The sequence below is a fragment of the Gouania willdenowi genome, chromosome 14 (assembly GCF_900634775.1).
Source record: "Gouania willdenowi chromosome 14, fGouWil2.1, whole genome shotgun sequence".
Lineage (NCBI taxonomy): Eukaryota > Metazoa > Chordata > Actinopteri > Blenniiformes > Gobiesocidae > Gouania > Gouania willdenowi.
Window position 1 is genome coordinate 33,214,525 of NC_041057.1, and position 17,996 is coordinate 33,232,520.

At 35.2% G+C, this 17,996-nt stretch overlaps 1 protein-coding gene across 2 annotated transcripts in view; it reads left to right on the forward strand.

Moving 5' to 3' along the window:
* The first annotated feature begins 8,229 nt into the window (after positions 1-8,229).
* Positions 8,230-17,996, forward strand: part of amot (angiomotin) — a 56,974-nt gene continuing 47,207 nt past the window's right edge. For both annotated transcript variants that reach the window (XM_028467100.1, XM_028467101.1), the window contains exon 1: positions 8,230-8,528. The gene's annotated coding sequence lies outside the window, so the exon portion shown is untranslated. The remainder of the gene's footprint in view (positions 8,529-17,996) is intronic.

Below are 17,996 nucleotides of genomic sequence, written 5' to 3' on the forward strand. Positions count from 1 at the left end.
TAATTTCCAATAATAAACTTGTATTCCACATATTGATACACAAAAGCTTTTCTTTGTTGTACGCACACTCACACACCTAAAATTAACTTTACTTCTCAGTTTGTTTAAACCCCTTCCCTCTCAATAAAGAACTTTTGAATGTTTTCAGGTAATGATTTATTCTTGGCCTTAAATACAACTTGAATAGTTTGAAAAACAACGAAATCTGCAACTCTGACTTGAGGAACAATGGGTTTGTATGATCTAAATAAGGCCTATAGCACATTGTTCACTTTTGAAGTGCAACTATTGATTGTAAATTTGTTTTGTAATTATTTCCAATAAATTTTGAAAATGTGTTATTTGTCAGGATAATTTCGTCTTCTTTCAAAGTGGGGAACACCCAAAAAAGTTTGAGAACCACTGATTTAAAGTAGCAGAGAACATCACACTGGGAGGGAGAGAACCCTAAAGCAAAAAATGAATAAAGTTGGAGTTTTTTTAGTCTATACAAAGTACATTGTTTTTTATTTCAAATATCAGGACAAAAAAAATGCAATTCTGCAACACAACAAACAAAAAAATACCAATTTGAATAATGCACTATAATACACTATATCACCTACAGGTTTGAAACACAGTGCAATCAAAAGTTAAAATAAAGTATAAAGTTTCAGTGCAAGTAGAAATTTCCTTGCACTGAAACTTTTATTTATTTTTTTAGTTTTACTAGTAGTCAGTAACAAAACCTTAAAACCAAAGAACACAAGTGCAAACAACACAACAAAATAGAATAGAACAAGAAATACTACATATGCAAAAAGGAAATGCAATGTGGGAGGTAAAAAAAAATCAATGACAAATCATTGAAATAGCATAAATATGAACAGAAGATTGCTTGTAAGCAGCAAATAAACAGCAAAATTACTTACACGTCTGGACTTTATATTAATATTTAATTAGGATAAAGCATGCATAGTGATTGCAAAGGGTGGTGTTTCATGTTTATTTACCTTTTTAATTTATTATTATGTTTCTTTATTTTATTTATTTATTTATTTTGGGGGGAGAGGGTGCAATTTGATGCCCCTCCAAAAGGTGGCACCCTCGGCAGCCGCCTGGGTTGCCTAGCAGCAGAGCGGCCCTCTGTGAGAGTAATCACACACAGGTGGAACTAATGAGGCTAATGAGCTCAGCAGCAACAGGAGGGGAAGGGCTGGGAGGTATGACAGAAAAGATCATCACAGCTGTACATACACCTGCCTCTTCCTGGTTAGCACACCTGTCACCAGTTAAGGAATCAGCCTGGACAGAAAGACACAGCAGGTAAATACAAAAAAACAAAACCCATCCACACTAAAAAACCCAGGACAGGTACAGTGACTCAAGATGTGATTTAGTATTGATTAGTGATGATCCAGGAGGCTTCCTCGTTATTGATTATCTTTTTTCTTCTTCTGTCTGTTTTAACTCCTCCTACATTGTCTGTCCAAGTTTGGCAAATAAGCTATCAAAAACATTCTAAAAGTTCCCAAGATTTATGCTTTGTACTTTTATAATTAGTAACTTATAGAGTTTTTTTTTCTTTGGTTAAAAACTGCATGACTTTTGAGCTCTGATCCCATCTTTATAGCTGGTTTAGCTAGTGGAGCTGCTCCACTTTTTACCTTCAAATCTTACAAACCGTTCAACTAATACGTTTAACCTTTTTCAACCTTATCGGCTAGGTTAATGTTAGTTTAAGTGCTAATGCTAGGCCAAATGTTTATAGCTAGGTGAATGCTGATGCTAAGTGAATGTTATTGCTAAGTTAGTGCTAATGTTAGGTTAATGCCAACGCAAACTAATGTTATTGTTAGGATAATACTAATGTTAATGCTGATGTTAATGCTAATATTAGGTTAATGGTATTGCTAATGTTAACACTAGGTTAGTGTTAATGCTAAGCTAATATTAATGCTAGGTTAATGTTATTATGTTAATGCTAGCTAATACAGTTGCACGTGGGCCAGCACCTGCATCCTCACTTGCATTTTCTTCAGTAAATGCTAATTTTGTAGTTTCTTTATTTCACTCAATGTACAATATTTTAAAATGTTCTCTTTTTTGGGTCCTTTGCAAAATGACATACAAAAAGGATAAATAAATCGTAACAAAATATAAATGGGTAGGAGTCAGGGTCCCACACCCAACACCTGCTGCGTTACTCAAACTTAAGGCCCGGGGGCCAAATCTGGCCCTTCAGAGCATCACATTTGGCCCACTCAAGAAAGTAAAAATGATAGAAAAAAACTGAAACGTTTTATAAATTACCACTAATTCAGTTGTAGAAATCTTAGCCCCTCCAAATACAAAAAAAAATCTATTTTAAAAAAGCCACAACATTTGCAGAGCCCAGTTTTCACTTCTTATATCACATGATGGCAGCCTTTTGAATCTGAAATTGTTGAAGGAACTCAATTTTACAAAATCTGCAAATTTTCCCCAAATTCTTAAAGTCAGGGAATTGAAGTGAAGATCCTGCAGGGACTGATATACTAACATATTTGCTCATTTCCATATGATTTATACGTGGAAGTGCCAACCAGGGGACATTATTGTTGAATTTGCTGTTTTTTCCCACAAAAAAAAAATCTGTGGTCCACTTAAGGTCACAACTGCTGTCTGTATTTGGCCCCTGGCTTAAATGATTTTAATACCCCTGCACTAGTGAATAAAACAAAATCATTCATCATCATAAACACAATCGTTGAAACACTTTAAAACATTTGGATTGTTTTTTTTTAGTCAGGTTTTTATTTATTTTTTTTGTCTAGAAAGAAAATCTAAAAATGTGGTAATTTTCACGAGTTTCTTTCTCCAGCCACTCAGAAAACTGTGCCCTGCATGTGTGGGCGGAGCTTGTCCTGAAAATAGTAACACATGACAATTAAATAAATAAAGAGAACTGGGAAAAAAGAGTTAAGCCCCCCTAATTGCATTCAAGACCATTGCCCCTCCTACTGGTCAAAGGTCTTCATACAGTTTTTCCATTTCCGCATTCATTCTAAAAGTAAAACAGTGACTGTACAAAATATATATGAATTAAAGTTATTTTTGGCGCTCAAGTCATGTACCATCGTCTTCCTTTCAAGGCCAGTTGAAATGTTGAGTGTTTTTTTCACAAAATAGTTTTCTGCTGCTTTGATTCTAATATATTACAGTTAGTTTCATGTCACAGATGTTATTTCTACCTCAGGTGTGTCGTATAAGCTTTCAGTGACATGGTCCCAAACTTTTGAGACTCCAGGTTGGTTTTTTTTTCTTCACAATGTAAATGGTGAAGTTACACTGCACCCAGCAGTTCATGTATGGTACTGCAGCAAAATGAAGCTAGATTTTCTGTTACTAATCATTTTTGCATTATTGTATATGTTACATACATTGTGGTTGGCGCAAATCTTTTTTTTTTTTTTTTTTTTTAAGCACATTCACTTAGTCTAGGGGTCACCAACCTTTCTGAAACTGTAGCTACTTCATATAGCTGAAGGGCTACCAGTTAGAAAATAACTTATTAAATACTAAATGTTCACTTTAATTAGAGGTTAAGATAATAAGGAAGGTTAGCAGTAACTTAAAAAGGTAGGAAATGTTTACATTTCAACATGAAACACTTAATTTCTTCTAATCTATTAATTTGTTTCATTTTCATTACATTTCATAGGAAAAATTATCTTCCTATTTTACTAGCTACTAACAAACTATTTTTAGAGAATACACACCATATGTTTTTAAAAATACATCTTATATCATATTATATATAACCAGAGGTGACAAGTAATGAAGTACAAGTACTTAGTTACTGTACTTAAGTATTAGGGGTATTTGTACTTTACTTGAGTATTTATTTTTTTGGTAACTTCTTATTTTGCACTGCTTACTTTTTGAAACAAATATATTTTTACTCTTTACATTTTAAAAATGAGCTGAGTTACTTTTAAGACCTTTGAAGATGATGCCACAACGTAAAGAAACGCAAAATGTTGGTAGTTTGAGCTTTTTTTTTTTTGTTGGGCAGGTCCCTAAGTTTTATGTTTAACATTTTTAAAAACTTTAAACTTAAAGCTGCTTTGGGTTTCATTGAACATGTGCCTTTTTTTTTTCTTTTTCTTGAAACATTTTATTTACACATTTTATCTTTGAGTGCTAAATTCTCCAGGCGTTCAAAGGTAACAGTTTTAACTTGTTTACATCTACCAGTTTTCTACATATTCTTAAAAAAAATAAGAGACATGGAATTGCTTGTTTAAAAAACCCTGTCTTATTATTAAGGGACATTTCCTTTACTTGTTAAGTACATTTAGTGTTTTACTTTTACTCAAGTAAGGGAACAACTTCAATACTTTTCCCAGTCATTTTTTTATTCAAACATCTTTACTTTTACTTGAATACTACAGACATACCAGTCAAGTATCCCGTTTTGGCCGGGAAACTCCCGTATTTTACCCCTCTTTCCCGCCATCTTCCCGTATTATTATTTTCCCGTAAATATTCCGTATTTTAATGTAGTAATAATTAAAAGATGCCTTACTAAACTGAACACTGTCACTAGCCTCGTGAGAACTTCCACCTGAAATGGCCTGAATGACAGTTCTCGTGAGATCAGTGCTGACATCAGCAACAAACCCAGAAACAACTCAGAACAGAGATGATGAATGAAGACGTTCTGGTGGAAAAAAAACTAAGAACTCCTGTAAATACATTGGAAACTGGAACGGAGAGTTTATCTTCCTAAAGACCATCAGGATGGGACATAGTTACACATTCTGTTAGATTAATAATGAGATTTTAACGTCTACCGCAGCGGAAGGAACAACATAAGTCACCATGAAAAATCATCCAATCACAAGCTCCACAAATATACACTGCTTTATAAAGTGTTAAAGGATGTAAAGCCTGTAATAAATGTGTCTAATAAGTCATTAGTGAATACCAGAGAACCACATGAGTGTGCATGAGAAATAAAAATAAAATATGTCATGAAAACAAAATGTTAGTCTAACTTAGAGAAAAGCAACGTGAAATTAATAGTAAATATGCAACGTGTTGACTTGTATATTAAACACGTGCTTAATATATCCATTTATTTTTTAATTTAGGCTGTTTTATAATTTAGGAATTAGGGCTGGGCGATGTATCAAGTTTTCTATTTATATATATATATATATATAAAATAGCTTATTTTGTATCAAAATACTAGTTTTAAGAGTCACTGCTTTTACTTCTCAGAACAGAGTCCTAACTCAGAGCTTCCCCATAACAAGCCATATTACAGATCACATATCACTCACACATGCTGTCCCTTACAGGAGAAAAGCCCAAAAGTGGCACATATTGTGCAGCTGTTTGTTAAAAAATGAGCCTGTGTAGCATTTTGGATCAGCAAATTTAGCCCAGAATTCTCTTTCTTCTCAGACTTTATTCGAAATAAAATTATCTAGATTTATATCATAAATCACCATTTTGAAAAAAAATATTGAGATATGAGTTTTGGTCCATATCACCAGCCCTAGTAGGAATGTTCACATCATTTCAGTGTTAATAAAGGTCAACCTACCAGATTCTAATCACATAATGATATTTGATAAGTTGGTATTTTAGATTTATTGTACATCTATATAAAAATATAAAGGATACTGGAGCTTGGTTGGGCGGGTGGGACGGATCGTAGTGGGCGCCAGAAAATTTCCCTTATTTTCAAATCCAAAACTTGACAGTTATGACTGCAGACTAGCACTTTTACCACCTCTGTATATAACATACCACTGACTATACACCAGATTTTCAACACTTGTCACAATGTTTCAGTGAAAATAAACATTTAAAGATGGTTAATACTAAAACTTTATCCCGTGCAGCAGAATTTAACTTTATCTAACATAACTACACCCGTTTGAATCCTGGAAAGTGAAACAGCTTTTAGATGGAGCTCATTGATGACTAGAGCTCCTGAGGGCCCCTCACATGGTCCAAGCGGGCTACTGTGGATCAGTGGTAGAGTGCGTTGTCCAATAAATCTCTGGTCTTTGGAGAGAGCAGACGTGTTTTCATTCGCTCCGATAACACGACCTTGGCTACAGCTGGCTACAGCTGAACAGCCTGAAAATTGGGCCCAAGACTGAAGGAAAATGGTGAAAAAACCGCAGGGAGGCCCTTCAGAACCCAATTTGGGTTTGGAAGAGGTCAAGGAGATGATACGCGAGGGTCTACGAAACCTATCTGCCGAGATAAAGTCGTTGGAAAAGACGCTGGAAAACTCACTGGAAAACCTACAAAGCGAAGCAAAGGTACTGAAAGAATGAAAGAAATGCTGAGGAGATAAAATTGTTGAACGCCAGGGTTGAACAGCTGGAACAAAAGGAAAGAGAGAAAGATGTCATCATCACAGGCCTAAAGATAAAACCCAGGAGTTACGCGAGTGACGAAGAAACAAAATCGATTGAACAACAGGTCATTCACTACCTGAAGTCGAAGGACATTGTCCTGAACCCTGACATCAACTCCTGGCATCTCCTGCCAAAGAAAAATGATAACAGAGCTGTAAAAATAACCGTCACGAATATGAAATTCAAAGTACTGAAGCAAGGAAGAAAGCTGAAGGAAACGAAGGTTTTTATTAATGAAAGCCTAACAAAAAAAAATGCAAGCATCGCATGGAAGGCACGCCAAATAAAAAAAAGGAGGAAAGATTCTAAAGACATGGACAAGGAACTGCAGGATTTACATCACACCACTGGGAGAAGAGAACGGAAAACCAATCCTCATCAAAACGATGGAAGACTTGGGAAAATACGAAGGATCCACCTAAACAACAACATTACTGATGGTAATCATGGATATGGACCCAGATCTATTTAAACACTGGAAACAAAACTCAGACTGTGATTATTTTACGGAGACTGAATTAAATGTGGAAACCAAGAGTAAAAAAAGGTCTGTCATTTATTCATTTCAATTGCTAGGTGGTGGGGTGATTAAGGATTACATTAAATTTAAATTCAGTGTTTATTGTCATATGTGCAGTTAGAAACATGTTTTCCTGTACAATGAAATTACTACCTTGCTTATGAACTAAGATATAATAATGTGTTTATACAAGTTAAATCTAACAGTGGAAATACAACACTGCCAATAGAACTAACAACAGCTGGATTAACCTTGATGTAGAGACAAAACAAGCTGCAAACTTGTGTGTCCAAAAGAGACATTCCCGAGTGGTGACATTATGGATGAAAAGGGGAAAAAACTTCCAAACACCTTTGAAAGAGGAACTATTCTTGCACTGGAGGAATGCTAACAACGTCTGGCAGGGAACAAGGCCAACACGAACAACGATCGAGAGGAGGAGGAATAAAAAAAAAAAAAAAAAAAAGACAACACTGACTATAGATGAGAATACACAAAAAAGGAATGTTCAGAACAACTCGAATGTTTGACCAGAGAGACATGTAAACCCATGTAAATTTGCGATGGTAAAACAGGGGACGGAACCCAGATAAGCAAACTGCTTCTCTCGTCTCCTTTTTCAGCATGTACAAAAAAAAAAAAAAATGTAAAAAAAAGAAGTGAATGTAACCATGTCGGAAATAAACTGAATAAATAAATTAAAAAAATAAAATAAATAACCGAAGGGTCGGGGATTCGAATCCCGCTCTATCCAAGTTGTTGTGTCCTTGGGCAAGGCCCTTTACCCACATTGCTTTGTATGAATTGAGCATTAATGTTGGTGGTGATCAGAGGGGCTGTAGGTGTGAAATGGCAGCCACGTTTCTGTCAGTATGTCTCAGGGCAGCTGTGGCTACAATGTAGCTTACCACCAACGGTATGACTGACTGGTGTGAATTAATTACGGTTTATGTGCTTTGAGTCTCCTTTAAAAAAAAAAAAAAAAAAAAAAGCGCTATCTAAATCTAAGCCATTATTATTATCATTATTGCCTGGGCCCTGTGTTGGTGACCCCAGACTTAACCAATGTCTACATTGTTGTTTTACCTCCATGATGACTAAAGTCACTCTACACTGACACTAAACTTCAATCTTCAACAAGTTTAACCTCCAGATGATGTGATGTTCACTGTGCCATGATGAGTGTCTGAAACATGCTCCCAGTGTAAACCAGTAACCGCTACTTGGAGTCACTGGTTAGTGTGGATGTGAGGACAGAGGGGGAGGAGAACTTTTCCTCCACTTTCCATGATCAGGAGGAGGAGGAGGAGGACCTTTGGAGGGGGAAGGGGCCCACATTCCTCTCATTCTGTAGGCCAACAGGGGGACTTCCTGCCTCCTCTCATGGCCCGCTGACTTCTTCTCTCTCAGATATGAACCTTTCAGGGAAACGCGGTGTCTAATGTGGCCCTGTGTTGTCTGTCGGACCGAGGTTTGGATGCAGGGACAGCGGGGTCACGGACGCTCTAGGCGGGCTGGGACCTAGAGCTCCTCGGCGGATGCACACGGAGATGTTTGTGTGAGCTTCGGTTGTGGAAAGTTAGCGGGGGCAGCCCAGCGCGGAGGTACGTCTGCCTTTCTCACAAGTTTTTAAAGCTTTTTTTTTTAGTGTGTTTTTACTGTTCGTTATGGTTGTGGACACGTCTGCTAGGTCCCGGGTAGTGAACAGGCTGTCAGCAGGAGGCTCTGCCGGGTAGGGGTCCCGCTAAGACGGCCTCTGTGGCCTCGGTTAGAGCCTGGAGTGGTGGGGTCCGCAGCGTGCTTCTGTTCTGGGTGTAGTCCTCCTCAGAGACCACCACCTCTGGAGGGTCCCAGTCCTGGACCAGTTACCCCACTAACAGTGTTTCTCAAATGGGGCACGTGTACCCCTAAGGGTACGCGATGGCACTACAGGGGGTACTTAAAAGAGTGTGTAGAAAATTACAAATGAAAGCATTTAAAATAACACACTATAAATTACCAGAAACACACAAAACGACAACAAAGACAAAGAAAAGTACACAATATCACTACAAAACACACAAAAATAAGAGAAACATAGAAAGCGACACCAAAAACACACACACTGAGATAATAATTTAAATAATACCAACAACACACAATATAAGAGAAAAATGTACTGAATAATAAAAAGAACAGACAACAACAAAATGACACAAAATAATGATTAGAACATGAACTGAAAATATAAAGGTCAGTGTTGGTCCCACACCAGGAGGGAGATGACTGTAAATTATAAAAAACTATATAAATAAATCTATTCAGGATGCACTAAATACTGTTTCATTCACTTATTTACTCTATAGTGGGTTTTTTTTTTTTTTTCACAGAATTCTGAGCAAAATGTGAGTCGGACAAAGGAGGTACTTGGATTCGTAAGTTAAAGATGGTGTTTGAGCCAAAAAAAAGTTTGAGAATCACTGCTAACATAAAGATAAAATCATTTATCTCAGGAATTTGGAGAAAGCCTGAACACATTCACAATGAATCTTTTCCTGGAAGGGCATCACATGATATTATAATTTATCTATGTTCACAAAAAGTATGGAAACATCTGTCTGATGCAGTGGTTCACAGTCCTGTACCCCATCAGACCTTTAACCTGAAGCCACGTACCCCTACTTTTGCACACTTTAAAAAACATAATATGTCATATACAGTATAATGTATCCTTACAGTGAAATTTGTCTGACTTTTTTGCAATCACACAATAAAACATCCCTTTCTGAATGATCACTAGATTTATTTAAATAATTGTCCTGTTCTTTTTTGGAAAAATAATTCTACCCAACATTTGTTGATTGAACATACTGTATATCAGTAGTACAACATATTCATTACCCCTGAAACTGAAATACAACTTTAATGAGAAAGCTGAGATTAAGATAAACAGAACTCTGGAATGTTTGGATCGGAAGTCTTTTTCTGTATTTTCATGTTTGTCAAACCTAAAAATTCACTTTCACACAAGTTTGTGGTGGCAAAGGGCATCAAGCACGTTTGGCTAGCACAAAGCCATGTAGCTCTTGTCATGTTTGCACTTTTTAGGCCGGACTACCGGACTCAAAACACTCTCACTTTGTTCTTCTTCTCGTCGTTGTTGTTGTGTATACTAGTTAAAATCACTACTCCTCTGTTATTCGTGAACAGCTGAGATGTGGTAGCTATAATCTGTGGATGTGTACGCATCAATGCTCGGAGCCTGATTTTGAATTTGGGGCCAAAGGGGCCACAAAATAAAAAACGAAAAGTCGATTACTCATTTATTTGCGAGTCAAATATTACGACGGTTGGTGGTACCAAATCATTGGCACATACCAATATATAAATGGGGCCCGTTACCCCGTATTTTCAGGCAACCCCACATGGGGTCCCGACACCAAGTTTGAAAAACACTGATTTAGTGGCTCCTGAATAGATGGATTTCTATAGTTTTTATCATTTCTGGTCATATCACACCTGGGGTGGGACCAAGACTGACACTTTGTTAAATTTCCTCTCAATTCAATTCAAAACAGCTTTATTAGCGTGAGAAACAGGTCAAGTGTGACATAGAACGATTAAATGTAAAAAAAAAAAAGCTACATTTGTGATGTGCAAAACAATAACATAAAAAAATAGGCTTTCATTATATATATATATATATATATATATATATATATAAAAAAAACTCTCTCTTTCAAATACCCCCTGTAGTGCTATCGCGTATCCCTATTTGAGAAACACTGGACTAGAGGGCAGTCTTATAAAGGCAAATGTGTTGTTTGTGGCAATGCATGGAGGCTTCTGACCGCTGCTATATTTATATTCTAGTAAACAATGTTGTAATGCTATTTTTAATGTTTATTCACGTACGTCTTATGATAGTTTGCGTACCCCTGGGGGTACCCGTACCCCACTTTGGGAACCTAGGGTCTAATGCAAGCTCATTTATCTACAATGTTTGTGAATGCATTCATCTGAGCCACGGTTATTTATAGCAGTTTAAGGTGTGAAATTTATGGATATATTACTAATCTTTTCTTAAAAAAAAAAAAAAAAAAAAAAAAAAAAAAAAGCTTAAAACTTATGTTTTAAAGTTCACCAACAAAATAAATAGCATAATACTTTTAGCCAAAATATTAGGGCTGTGCATTGCCATGAATCTGACGATACTATTCACGATTTGCATGTCACGATACGATATCCAGATACTAAACAATGCAAAATAATCGGGATAATGACAAATTTCACCTTTACAAGTACAAAATGGTTTGAAATAAAAAAAATTTAAACTTGTGAGAACAAGTAAATGTTAACCAATTGTAATTCAAGTCAGGGCTGGGCAATATGGACCTGAACTCATATTTAATTTTTTTTTTCTCAAAATGGCGATGTTCTATGCAAAGCTCAATATTTTTGACTCAAAGTCTGAACAAAACGACTTCACAATATGTCTTTTTCTCCTCTCAGGGACAGCACGTGTGAGTGAGTTGTGTAGTGTGACTTGTTTAGGGGAAGGTTTGGGTTCGAACACACTCAGAATTATGTCTAACTGTGTTTCATGTTGTTTTGAGAAGTAGTGAAAGCAGCGAATCCTAAAAAGAGCATTTTAATACAAAACGTTGGAATACTCCTAGTTTTGAACCTCACTTTAAAATATCGTTGAGTTTTATTACATTATTTCTGACATAGCAATATGTTTTTATTATAAATGAGTTGAAAAACACTGTTTTGAGGCTGTTAATGGAGCAGTCTAATCAAAGCATGTTGTAATGGCACGGAATAAAACTCCTAAATGTAGCCGTCTTTTCTTTAGTGATGATATGGCTGTTCCACTTACATCCTGGATTAGTTTATCCAGGATATCAGGATTAGCCTTATTTAGATTTCATGAAATATCCCCCTGGTCTGGGCTAAAGAGGTTTTGTTTGTTTTTGGGGGTTTTTTGGATAAAGGTGGCCCTCAAAATGTTGCCTTGAGAGCTTAATTATTTTGGACCAGCACTGACAGAAGTATAAACTGATGCTTTCATGTGTAATAATTTCATCTTAACAAGAAGAGGTAACACTTTATTTTTTGTTAATGTTAAAAAAAAAAAGAAACGTTTCCTCATAATAGTTTTCCTGACATGAGAGAGACTCAAAAATATGTGGCTTTGTTTATTTTTAGTAAAAAATGATGGTCAGACTGAATATTACTAGCAACTCACAAAAATATACTCAATAATGAAAAGTTCATCAAACAACAAAATACACAAAATGACACCAAAAACGCACGCACACTAAGAGAGATAAATACTTATCAGCAACACACAAAACGACAACAGAGACACATGAAAGAGAAAAAATACACAAGATCACCACAAAATACACAAAAACAACAGAAACATACAAAATGTCATAAACAACACCGGAACCAACAACACAAACAACAACAAACACACAAAATAAGAGACAAATATACTGAATAATGAAAAGGACAAACAACAAAATACACACAATGATGATAGAAATGATCTTAACTAGAACATGAACTGAAAATACAAAGATCGGTAATGGTCCCACATGACCGTAAATGATAAAAACTATAAAACTAAATCTATTCAGGAGACACTAAATACTATTTCCTTCCATGTATTTACAAAATGAGATTATTTAAAATGTGTGTTATGTTGTGTGTCATTCCATCATTGTGCTCTATAGTTGTTTTATCACAGAATTCTGAGTAAAACGTTGTAGTCGGACAAAGGGGGAACAGACTCAGAAATAACAAAAAAAAAGGAGGAACTTGAGCCAAAAATGTTTGAGAACCTTTGCTTTAGAAAACTGTATAAGATCAGATCTCATTTTTTTTAATTATTGGGCTGAACTTTGGTAAATCTTCTTTAGTGTTTCAAAGCCTAAATAATGTCTTGGCAGCTGGATGAATTTAGACTCATAAGAAAAACATTTAAAAGTGTCATTATCAGTCATACGTGCCACATGAACGTCTGTTTCCCATTTTGAAATGAGGTCACGCTCATGTTTAATGTCTGTTCTTCCCTTGTTTCTGTTATGGAAACCTAAAAACAAGAGGTAGAAAGAAACAAACATGGCTCAGTGATCAGATCTGAGGAAGAAAAGCTGATTCACTCATTTAAAGCCTCGGTGTCACTGCGGGGCCACAAAAATGGGATCATCTGATTCTAGGGCCACATCATCAATGTTAACGTCAGCATTAAGAAGAATGACCAATCTGTGTTTTTTGAATTAATTTAGTCTATTGTCAGTATGGCAAATTTTCATTTTGTGTTTGTGAGTCATAATGTGTGTTTTTGTTGTAATTTGTGTGTATTGTTCTGTCATTTTGTGTAATTGTGTTGGCATTTTGTGTCTTAGGGCTGCAGATTTATTTTTGATCAATATTGTGATCATGATTATAATCACAATTATTTATCATGTTAGGAAAAAAAATCTGTTTCTTTTGCACTACTTTAAAGAAGAAAAAAATAAATATATATATAAACAGTTTACAGTGTAAAATAAAGCTTTAATTAAAAACGATACCAATAAAAAAGAAATTAACTCAATCATTTAAGATGTACTGAGGGTTAACTGAATAAATACACTATAACAGAGTGATTTTATGAAATGCAACTCATTGGAAATAATTACAGCTCTCATTAATCCACCAAATGACTGAAAGCTGCTGCTGACTAAAGATTAAAATTTGATTAATTGTGCAGCCCTAGTATCTTTGAAGTCCTGTTGTATATGTTGTCTTTTGTAGTGGTTTTGTGTTTTATTAATCATTTTGTGTATCGTTTTAAATCTTTTGGTGTTAATACTTTGTGTATTATGGTGAACTTCATATAATTTCCAACTTCATTAATTACAATTATGTTTTGGGGGCCACACACAATTAGACAGAGAGCCGTATGTGGCCCCTGGACCGCCAGTTGCCTATGCCTGCTGTATGTTATTATGCAGGACAGTCATATGCTGGATTTCATCAAACTCATGTAGATTTGACACGTTTCAGTCCTTTGTTCTTGAAACATCTCTTGGGCAGTGGTCTCCAATATGAGGCCCGCAGGCACCAATTAGCCTGCATGGACCATGTAAGGCCTTAAAACGAGTATTTTGATACAAAATAAGCTATAAAAAAAATGTATATATCGATATAGGCAATATTGTCGTTTTCTGTATCACCAAAATAGAAAACTCAATATATCTTGACTCAATATATTGTCCAACCCTACTTATGCTGAAGTTATACATGATAAAACAGGTTTTTACATCTTCATGCTAATTCACATTTTGTCAATTTTGATCTTAAATGCTAATTTGTGTAAAGTCTAAACTTGTGTTTTTGTTTTAAAAACAAGAAAAGTGATTCTTAGGAAGCAATGATTAGTCATCATCACAAACATTAGTTCTCCTAAAATCACATTTAATAATTGATTGTGATTCATATCATGAGGTAAAAAATGGGAAGCTATTTTTTACAGACAATGATGTATCAAATGATTCATTTATATGGTTATGTTAGAGCTCGTACAAGACAGCGTTTGTCTGCATGAATTCTAGGGGTGTCTCGATCCGATATTGATATCGATCCAATAGCCAGAAAACGAATATTGGATTTTATCGGACTGTATCTAAAATCTCTTTTGATCAGACTAGGGCCCTATAGAATCCGGATGGAATCACGGAATTGACCAATAAAAACGGTTAAATGCGGAAATGGACAGAATCGACATGAAACGCTGTCACCGCGGGGCCCAGGAACGTTTTTTTGTGGGGAAATGTTTCCGGGGACCGCTTATTAGTTGCACCGCTCTCCCCTCTCCTGTCCTGGCTGTGTTAAACTCATCTTAAACCACCACAAACACCGTCTAAAAAGCAACGCAAATCATCACTGACTCCTAAATACAGAGTCACCAGTGCCTGTTTAACTTTGCTGTCTGTAAAGCTCCGCCCGTTTTTTGTGTAGCACAGCGGTGCTCCGTGAAAACGTGATCAGTTTTAATCATCTTTACCTGCTCAGTGTTTGAACTGTTGTCTAAGAATAACTCAGTCCGTGTTGTCCTTTAGTTCTTTTTATTCCAGCCTCACATTCACAGTCAGCTACAGTATCTACATCAAGTGCAACCGTTTCAGTGGGAACTTCCGGTTTACAAAATTAAAATCTGTTGGAGCAACATTATTAGAATGTTACATTCTGACAACATCTCATCAGAGCTACAGAAGATAGGATCATTTAAATTAGGTTAATTTAAACTAAGTTGATTAAAACCTGACCAGATTCAGTAAATCATTGATCCCTGAGAGGAAATCAGGTGACATTAATACTGTTCTCATACCATACATCTTTATATGACACATAAATAATTAAAAAGGATCATCAGAATGAGCCATGTCACTACAACTTATATCTACCTTTTAATTGTATCTTATTTTATTTTTTACATGCATTTTTGTTTAATTATGTTTTTTTTTTTTTTTTTTGTTTCCTCACAGGAGCTAAAAACTAATGTTTTTTTTAACAAATTATAAATATTTCTAAAAAAAACCCACAGAATTTAAAAAATTAAAGTTGAATAAACGGAATTTGGGAAAAAAATTTAACGGAATTTGGAAAAAAATCAAACTGATTTTATAGGGCCCTAGCAGACCATCAAAAAATGTCCACATCATGCTCAGACTGCAGAAAGTGGAGATAGGGTTAGGGTTAGTCAGCAGTTTAGTTCAATAACTGATTAGTATTTGTTTTCTGCTCTTGTTATTAATAATATGTTTATTTTGTTTTGTTTTTTTAGTGAATACAGAGCAATGATCACATTGTTTTGGACACAGTCAGTCAAACTTTAGCTGTAAACTCTTCACTTTGAGCCGTGGACAATATTGTTGTTTTTGTCCCTCTGTTGTTTCCACCATATACTGACAGTAAAAAATAACTGAAGTGAACTTTTTTCAATGCACTTAAAATGACTGTAGACATCAGATATACTGTCAGTATGTGCTGTGATTGTCAAGAGTTAAAATCCATAGAACAATCTCAAAATAAAAAGTAAATGAGGTTCTGTCATTCAACTATTTCAAGCTTTAACCCAGGTTTAAGTAAAAGTGCAACAGCAACTTCACAATAGCTTAAATTTTCTGATTAAGAAATCAGATAACTACATATTTTATAACATACATTACAATTAAATAATTTATTTATTATTTGTTCTCCCAGCCCTACTTTCAAAGTATAATTTGTTTTTATTGGGTTTATTTAGGTTATTTTTCAGGGTCTTATAACTTGATTTTGTTTTTCTTTATTCAATTGTAGAATACTGTAGATATTATGTTGAAGGTTAAAATGTATGTAACCAATTGGTTAATAATAAATGGGTCAGTTTTTCTCATCCCTACTGTTGCTGACTATTGTTCTCTGTTTGAGTGACATCACTTTTCAGCCTTTTCTAACATTCCACACTACAAAATAAGTCATAAAAGTATGTATGATTCCTGCTTATATCAATATTGGTATCGGCCATTACTCGAAGCTGCAATATTGTTATTGTATCGGAAGTGAAAAAGTTGTATTGGGACATCGCTAATGAATTAATTACTGTCTAAATAGAATTACCATTTATGAGCTATTTTTCTTAGACTAATGCCCACAACACAATAAGGTGTTGCCCACTAGGAGTGTGACGATATCTCGATACGGCGATATATCACGGTATTTTTCCACACGATCGATTATCAATATGCTACCGCGAAGTATCGATTTTTTTTTTTTTTTGATTTTTTTTTTTTTTTTTTTTTAAACCTTTTCTGCTTTCCACTAAAATGTGCAGGTACATCTTCACAGAAATTTTGTCACTGTTTGTTGAAGGAACCAATATATTGTTTAGTGGAAAATTGCACTATAATGGTGTCACTGGTAAGAAAGACCCTATTTATTGTTTACAGAAAGCACTAATGGAGATATTGATTGGTTTACATTGGTATGTTGACATTTATTTACAGAAATGTGGCACTAAAATAGTGTCACTGTTCATAGGACACTTTTTCAATTTATTGTCGTTCAGAGAAATAAAATAAAAATTGTATTTTTTCACTTAACCTTTTTTTTTTTTGTTATGTCATAGATTATCGTAGACTGATTTCTGACCAATATATCGATAATCGCAGTATCGTCATACCGTGAGATAATCATACCGTGAGGTACCCAGAGGTTCCCACCTCTATTGCCCACCAGTTAATTTGATGTTTGGCTATAGTTCTACTAAGAACGCTCTGAAGTCCATGTGTGTCAACTTGCAGGACTTCTGTAGAACCAAAAGGTGGAGCTAAAAGTACTTCGAAGAGAACAAGGCAGTCATTCAGGAACTACTGTCCTCACTTATATAGATAGCGTAACATTAATCTGTTGATGAAGGTTGTCCACTTTCCTATTTCTTTCACTAATGACATGACATAGATATAATAACTACTACTATTAGGGTCTTCCTCTCACTGAGGATTCTGGTTGTTCAAACCAACACGTTCTGAGGCCATTTAGTGAAATATAATCATGTATTTATCATTCAGAGCAGTAAATCATCATCCAGTTTTTAAACACTTATATCCACGAGGGCTGAACGATTGTGGAAAATAATCTAATTGCGTTTTTTTTCTTTTTTCTCCTCAATATTGCAATTGCAATTTAATATGTGATTATTTTTTTCAAGGGCCTCTTGTCATGTATTTTTCAATGAACACAAACAATAAATCAATTCATAATAAAGAATTTCAGGTGTAATTAAGCTTTAAATAAATAGAAAAAATACATTTTAAAGCACAGATTACAAAACATCTTAAACACTCTGAATTTAACAGGAAAGGACAAGAAAAAAAAAATTCCAGCCTTTGCGATCAGAAAATTGTGTTTTATTATATCGCGATAATATCGCAAATGCAATAATCGTTCAGCCTTAATATCCACTGCTAAAAGAATAACTACAGGGTCACTGGTCAGGCTAATCTTATTCTTCTTCATCCATGATCTAGAGACCATGTGTCAAACTCAAGGCCCGG